The sequence below is a fragment of the Pistacia vera genome, unplaced genomic scaffold (assembly GCF_008641045.1).
Source record: "Pistacia vera cultivar Batoury unplaced genomic scaffold, PisVer_v2 Contig223, whole genome shotgun sequence".
Classification (NCBI taxonomy): domain Eukaryota; kingdom Viridiplantae; phylum Streptophyta; class Magnoliopsida; order Sapindales; family Anacardiaceae; genus Pistacia; species Pistacia vera.
The window spans coordinates 1,375,614-1,383,161 of NW_022196028.1; the positions used below are offsets into that span (position 1 = coordinate 1,375,614).

The 7,548-nt window shown below is 34.3% G+C and overlaps 1 non-coding gene across 1 annotated transcript; it reads right to left on the bottom strand.

Annotated features, from left to right (window-relative positions):
• Positions 1-6,212: 6,212 nt before the first annotated feature.
• LOC116130712 lies at positions 6,213-6,319 on the bottom strand. The gene has a single exon (XR_004128114.1). It is a non-coding gene; the product is annotated as a small nucleolar RNA R71 (small nucleolar RNA).
• Between the last annotated feature and the right edge of the window lie 1,229 nt (positions 6,320-7,548).

Below are 7,548 nucleotides of genomic sequence, written 5' to 3' on the forward strand. Positions count from 1 at the left end.
CTAAATTAGGTACGAATATGCATGGATTAAATATTGTTGCTTATGCATCATGCTGATGTCTTGTATGACTTGAGATGATGGTGTTCTTGATATGACTTGAGTGTAGTGTTTGTTTGAATATTTGCCCGAGGACGTGCAAAAGCTAAGTGTGGGGAATTTGATGGGAATGCAAAATGTCATATTATCCCCCCTTAATGTTAGTCTTTCATATGTATTTGTTGCCTAAATGTACTCATTATTATCTATTTTGATTTAGGATCAAAAGGTGAGTTAATTGCAAAACAGAACTAATTAAGTGAATTCAGACAGTTTCGACGTTGTTTGTAATCTGGGAAAACTCTCTCATCTGAGCTCTGATTGAGATATTCAAAATGCTGTGAATGCTAAGAAATATATCTAAAACTTTAATGTTTTGATTTTGGAGAGATACTCATTGCATAAAGGTTTTAACCGAGCTTGAAGTTGACGCATCTGCTTGGATGTCCGCAGCATTCTGCCTTGTCATGCAAATCAATTGGGTAGTTTATTATTGGAAGATTTGAGGACATGTGGCACGCAAGTTACAGCTCAGAATCACCACTTTCCTATTTTATTTTAGGACTTTATTCTATTTTCAATTAATTAGAATCAAATTAGGATTAATGTTATTTAGGATATAGAATATTTCTTTTTGGTGATTTAGTGGGATTCAAATACTTGAACTGGATTTTTGTTAAAGAGATGAGATTAGGGTTTTTGAGGGGGAACCATGCCCTCTCTTCACTTCTCTGCATTTTCTCTTTTAGTTTTGATATGGCCATGAGCGACTAAAGCTTTTGTAACTTGGTCGTCGGAAACGGACCTTGGAATCAACCAACTATGAGATCTATCTATTTATTTAGTGTTCAATTTTCGTGTTTGAGTATTGAATGTTTTCTGTGCATATCTTTATGATTGATGCATTTAATTACTAGGAGGCCTACTAGTGTTTATTTGTTGCAATCTACTGCTAAGTTTGATATCAAATCCGTAATTGTTTTATCTCTCTAACTTGTGAAGCAATTAGGGTTATAATTTGCTGCGTCAGGAATTAGTAATCTTAAGAAGAACATTCAACTAAATTAAATACAACCGCTTGTGTTGTGTTGTTTGCTTCATCGATTTCTCTAATTCTTAGATTGCCATTAGATTAAATCTTTAGCGCTTGTCTAGGGTTGTTTAATGGTAAGATTAATTAAGATCGCTTGTTTCCTACGTTAATTACAATTAAGGAGAGATAGGAAAATAGTTCCAACGGTGAATATTCAATGTAAGAATTGATTTACTTTTGCATCAATGATCAGTTGTAAGATTCCAATGGTGGATGTTGATGGAAACCAAGTTTCGTTATATTAATTGATTTCGAATTGAATTGTTTTTTTGTTTTTCTTTTTGGCTAAGATTGTTTTCTGTTTTACTCAAAACCCCGCAGCCTTATTCACATCATCGAAAATTCGGCTAGACACTCTTCGTGGGATCGACCCTTGCTTACCCTATTTATAGTTCAGTAGTTAGGTTAGGAAGGTTTTTAACCTTGGTTGCCTACGACAGCACACCAGGTAACATAGCGGGTTTACTTACTGAGCAATTAGTGCTCACCTCGTTGTTTTCAATGTTTTTGCAGATAGTAAGTGAGATGCGGTTGCTTGGAACGTCAAGAAGCGGAAGGGTTTGGCAACACTATCGAGTGATGTGTTGTGACTTTATTATATTATGTAAAGATTTGTATATAAAGAAAATTAGTTATGGGCCCATTATTTTATACTCATCTACATGTATATTTTCTTAGATATATTTAGTGAGTTTTACTGTTATTTTACGAGTATACTAGCTAGAGAGAGAAAGTATTACATGGGTTTTGAAGCATTGTGTTTGATACACAATATTCTACCCATGTTTTACATTTTCAACTACTTCTACGCATTGAAAAAGAGGTCGAATAGTCCATTCTATTTTATTGAGAGTAGAAAAGGTCAAGCATTGTTAACTGGATTATCAAACAAAGTGCGTGGATGGAATGATAGGTATTTTATGTTGGGTTGCAAAAAAGGTTGGGGTGGATTACCCACACAATGGACAAAAGCTAACACACCCCACCACAATATCGGTAAAATACATGTGAATGAATCTGGCATCTAGACATTGGAAAATTTTATTCACGATCAACAAACATTTGATGTTTTCTATTTGTTGGAGAAGTACTCCCTTTTTCAATTCAAAAGAGTTATTGTAATTTTATATATGATTAGTTTATATGTATTTATTAACTGTTTCTCATGTAGCTTTTTTTTTTTTTTTTTCTCCCCTTGGTTATAGTGGATATCAAAAAAGGTTCTCCAAATTCAATAGCTTCAATATCAATTTCTATGGCAAATTGACGGGCCCTACTTCTGTGGCACCAAATGCATTTGAAATTGAACATAAAGACAAAGATATAGAAGTGCTACCACTGATCAGGTGAAGCAAGCGCAAAAAGGTGTGTGATGAGGAAGCTCAAGTTTCAATTCCTCCCAAAAGTTTAAAAACAATGTCTAAAAAAATCTTGAAGAACTTACATCAGAAGAGGTGAATTCTGTGATTTAAAATTGATGAAATTGGTTTAGTTTTAGTTTATTAAAAATTATTTACAATATTGTTGTTTTTCTTGACATGTTTGTGGAACAGAGAATTATGGTTTATTTGGAAATCAGGAGGCAATAGCTGGTCTCTGATAAAGTCATTGCAAATTTGAAAACAGAGAAAAAAATTTGTTGCTCACAAGACCAAAATCACAGAGGAAATAATGGATTTAATTTAGAGAAACAGATGGCAGAAGCTATCAATGAATTAGTGTTTCATAAGAAGAAATTATTAGTTATTGAACAATCATGTTCAAATGCAAAGTTAGAAAACGATGTTCTTGAAAGAAAGGAGAAAGAATTGTTGGATTACAACAACAAAATAAATCTACACTTGTCGCAGTTGAAAGGAAAGAGATGAAGCTTTTGATGTTGTCTCACACATGTTCTTGAACACTCGAGAAGTGTGTTTTGATGCATTTAAGTCCAGATTTCCTGATGAAGATTTTAGTTTCTTGGAGGGTTTGATCCTGCAAGACGAAGAGAGAGATCTGGTAAAAGAAGATTGAAATGGCAATGTTTGTGGTAACAGTGGAAACTCAGTTTAGACTTTGACGTTCCTGTCACTTATGTTATCTTTTGAGAGATGTGGAATTACGTATAATTACGTAGCCATGGATACTGAGTTTCCTGGCTTTGTTTTGTGTTTGGTTGGGACTTTCAAGAATATAAACAATCATAACTACCAATCACTGAAAGATAATGTCGATATGTTGAAATTTATTCAATCAGATTCGGTGGAGTTGTAGCGCTAAAGCATGATTCACTTTAAGAAGAATAATGAGAAGGGTATTGATATGAATGGAATTGCTGAGTTTTGTATTTCGATAGGGATTGTGTTGAACAATGGTGATGGTGTTCATTGGATTATGTTTCATAGTGGTTTATGTTTGTATTTGTAAAAAAATCCCTGATATATTATAAATGAACTATGTGTGGACCTATTGTAACTAATGTACTTGGTTAATGACTGGAACACTGTTAAGAACATTAATTTGGATTGTATCAGAAAATATTGAAATATTGGTATTACAATAGTGCGACTCTATTGTTTAACCAATACAAAATAATTTCAAACCATTAAAAAATAAATACATACGAGAAAAGAGATTTGTTTAATATATTTTAATATCAAAATACATGCATGCACTGCTTTATATATTTATCAAGGTTCACAAATGGTGTATGTCCAGGTTCTGTAGTCATTTGATCAATCGAATACTCCTGTGTCTTAATGTCAACAACAATAAACTTAACATCATCCACGATTTCAAATAAAGCATCAATCATATCATCGCATTTTGCTTGTATCATTTAGATTTTCTATGTTGCTGTGAACATTGCGTAGTATCTATTTGAACTCCTTTTGTCTGACACCCATTGCCGCACCAACAAGTTAAAAAAAAAAGAATGAATTTCGATAAATATTTAAACATGCTAGGAATATAAATTGCATTATAGCTGTATATATATAAAAATAATAGCATAACATATAGTTGAATTCCAAATAAATAAGTCAACTAATAACACATAATTTATAATATTTTTTGTTTAGTTTTATATTACACAAAATTTGTATTACCTTCTCTTTTGACGCCTTCCCATTCCAAGTCACTCCTTGATAATCCGTGGATTATACTATTTTTCTTGTCTATTTGGTAGGATTTTTGGATACTTTCCTTTGATTTTACACCTCTATTGCCACTTAATTCGTTCATTTCATATTTCAGGTCTAAAACGAATTTTCGAATTGAAACGAAGAAAAAACGAGGTCAATCGATTCAAACTCAAGAGTTTTTAGAGTCAAGGATGTTTGGAGGTTGATCGAAAGCACACTCGAAGTCAGATGAACGAAAAGGAAAGAGAAAATCGAAGATTCAAGTGTTGGAGCATGTAAAGGTAGTTATGTAATTTCAACCATTTGAAGACAAAGTTTCGTTGCGGCATGAAACTCGCGGGTTCAATGCGGCATTTTTTTTGTTTCATCGCGATGCCGCTGCGAAAATCAAGTTTGTCGCGGCAAATTCTGGAATTCTTTGTTTTGTAAAAACAGTGCGTTTTCCAGTTTTTCTTGAATCCTAGGGTTTTGGTCGAATATTTAAGAGAGCCTTAGCTCATTTTGTAGGGGGTCGACATTTTTAGGAAAGAAAAAGGGGAGATTGGAGATTTGAAGCAATTGGGTCTTCAATTAGGGAAGATTTCGTTCCTCTTTTATTTTCCAACATGTTGAACTCTTTATTTACAGTTTATTTTATGATTTTCCTTACTTTGAGTATGAACTAACTCACTTTTGGGTTAGGATTTTGATGTAACTCGGATTATAATGGTTTAGTCTATAAATTGATGTTGTTTTTGAGTTCTATTGCTTGGATTACGTGTTTATTCTTGTTCTTAATGAAATTGGATGTTGAGTTTTTGGTTCAATTGAATGTTGAGCATGAAGAGACTGAGAAGTGATTCATGTGTTAGCCTCTTAGAGTAAACACTGTAGATTGAGTGAATGCTAGAGATAGGTTCGGAGATCTATGAAATCACTTTCGGATTCCACTTAGCTTAATGGACTTCTGACTGTTAATCTTCATTTTGTTGGGTGCGGAAGGTTAATGGGAATAAGTAGGAGAATATAGCCTGAGAAGGTATATTCTATAGATTAGGGTGTCCGATTTATAATCCTTGCACGTGAATTTGAAAGCAACAGAAATTGTAGATTAAATCAGAGTATCCTAGTGAAGTCAAAACCCTAACCTCTTTGTCTTGAATTGATATGATCTTAATTACTTAGATTTTAATTTAAGTTGTTAATTTTTTTGTTTAATTTTTGCTTTAATTTTCTCCCACAAATCCAAACAATCTTCGTGTTCTTTAATTAGTTACAAAACTAGGAAAATTAGTACTTAACACGCAATCCTCGTGGGAATGATTCTCTATTCGTCATTTTATTACCTTTTATGACTAGTGCACTTGCTACACATGCATGTTTGTCAAAATACACATCAAGTTTTTGGCGTCGTTGTCGAGGATAGTTGATTATTAATATTGATAGTATCTAGTGTAGTGCCAAATTGACAGTTTTATTTCATTTTTGTAGTTAATTGTAAATATTGTATAGTCTTCAGCTTGAGTTCTTTTGTTTGTAGTTTTTATTTTTATTTTGTAGTTAAGCTTAATTAACTATTTCTTGTAGTGCATGTGGAGATCATGGCAGAAGTACATAGAACATTGATGGATTATGCCATACCAACAGTGCAAGAATGCAATTATGGTATTAAAAGGCCCCCTTCTGCAATGAACTTTGAGATTAACCCGACAATAATTCAGATAATCCAACAGTCAGTCCAATTCGGTGAAAATTCATATGAGGATCCAATTTTGCATATCGCTAGCTTTCTAGAGATATGTGACACATTCAAGGCTAATGGAATGGCTAATGATGCAATTAGGCTGAGATTGTTCCCATTTTCACTAAGAGATAAGGCAAAAGGTTGGCTCATGTCACACCCAGCTGGGACAATCACCACATGGGATGGATTAGCTCAAAAGTTTCTTGCAAAATACTTCCCACCAAAGAAGAAGGCAAAAATGAGAAATGACATTACCTTTTTCATGCAAGGCAACGATGAATCACTCTATGGAGCTTGGGAGAGGTACACAAAGTTGCTAAGGAAATGTCCACATCATGGTCTACCGTTTTGGATACAAGTCCAAACATTTTACAATGGGTTGCTACCAAATATTCAAACTATGGTAGATGTGGTAGCAGGCGGAGCCTTAAATAACAAGACCCCAGAAGATGCTTATGAATTACTTGAGGTGTTGACCAACAATAACTACCAAAGACCTAATGAGAGAGCAATGCCGAAGAGAACAATGGGTCTACATGAAATCGATGTGTTCGCCACATTATCTACACAAATTACACCACTTCAAAGCCAATTAGGAGGTATGAATGTAAATTCTATTCACTCGCCTTTTATAACTTGTGAATTTTGTGTAGGAAACCATGGGAGTGTGGAATGCCAAGATGGAAACCAGTTAGTCTTCTCAACAACTGAGCAATTGAGTTACATGGTTAGTTCACAAAAGCTGCAAAATGACCACTTCTCCAACACCTACAATCTTGGTTGAGGGAATGACCCAAATTTGCCCTGGAGCTATCAAAGCAATCAATTAAATCAAAGGACAGTGCCAAACCATCAACTAGTGGTGAATCATCAACCATGAGAGCAGAGAATGTCAAAATTGGAAGATATATTCGGGAAATTCATGCAAGAAACCACAAGATTTATGAATGAGACACGCTCAAACTTTAGAAATCAAGGAGTGTCCATTCGAAATTTAGAGGTTCAAGTGGGGCAATTCATTGAACAATTGATAGAGAGATCTCAAGGTTCTTTGCCGAGCACAACGGTCACAAATCCTAAAGAATAATTAAATGTCATAACATTGAGGAGAGGTATAGTGTTGGAGCAACCTCACAATGAAGAAAAGTTGGAAGAACATGAAGACAAGACTAATGAAAAGGAAAATCTCAAAGTGAAAAGGTGTGCAAGATACTTAGGGGATTTTCAACCAAGCAACTCGCTTCACAAGGAACAATTTAAGGAATTTGGTGTAAATGCATACAAGTCAAAATTGGTGTTGGAAGAGACTCCAAACATTGGACTCAACCAATCACCATCTCATCTCAAATACGCACATACGAATTTGAAGTTCTGAAAAGATGCTTATGAGAATGCCCGAAATTCCAAAGGAAAGACTAAGAGGTGGCAAAGGGAAGTGAAGCACCCCATAAGGATCCACATTGATGAAAGAATGAGAAAGTCAAGCTTTTGACTATAAACAAGCATTTCTTGGGAGGCAACCCAAGCGTTTTTTATTTCTGTGATTTTATGTTATTTTTCATGTTGATTTT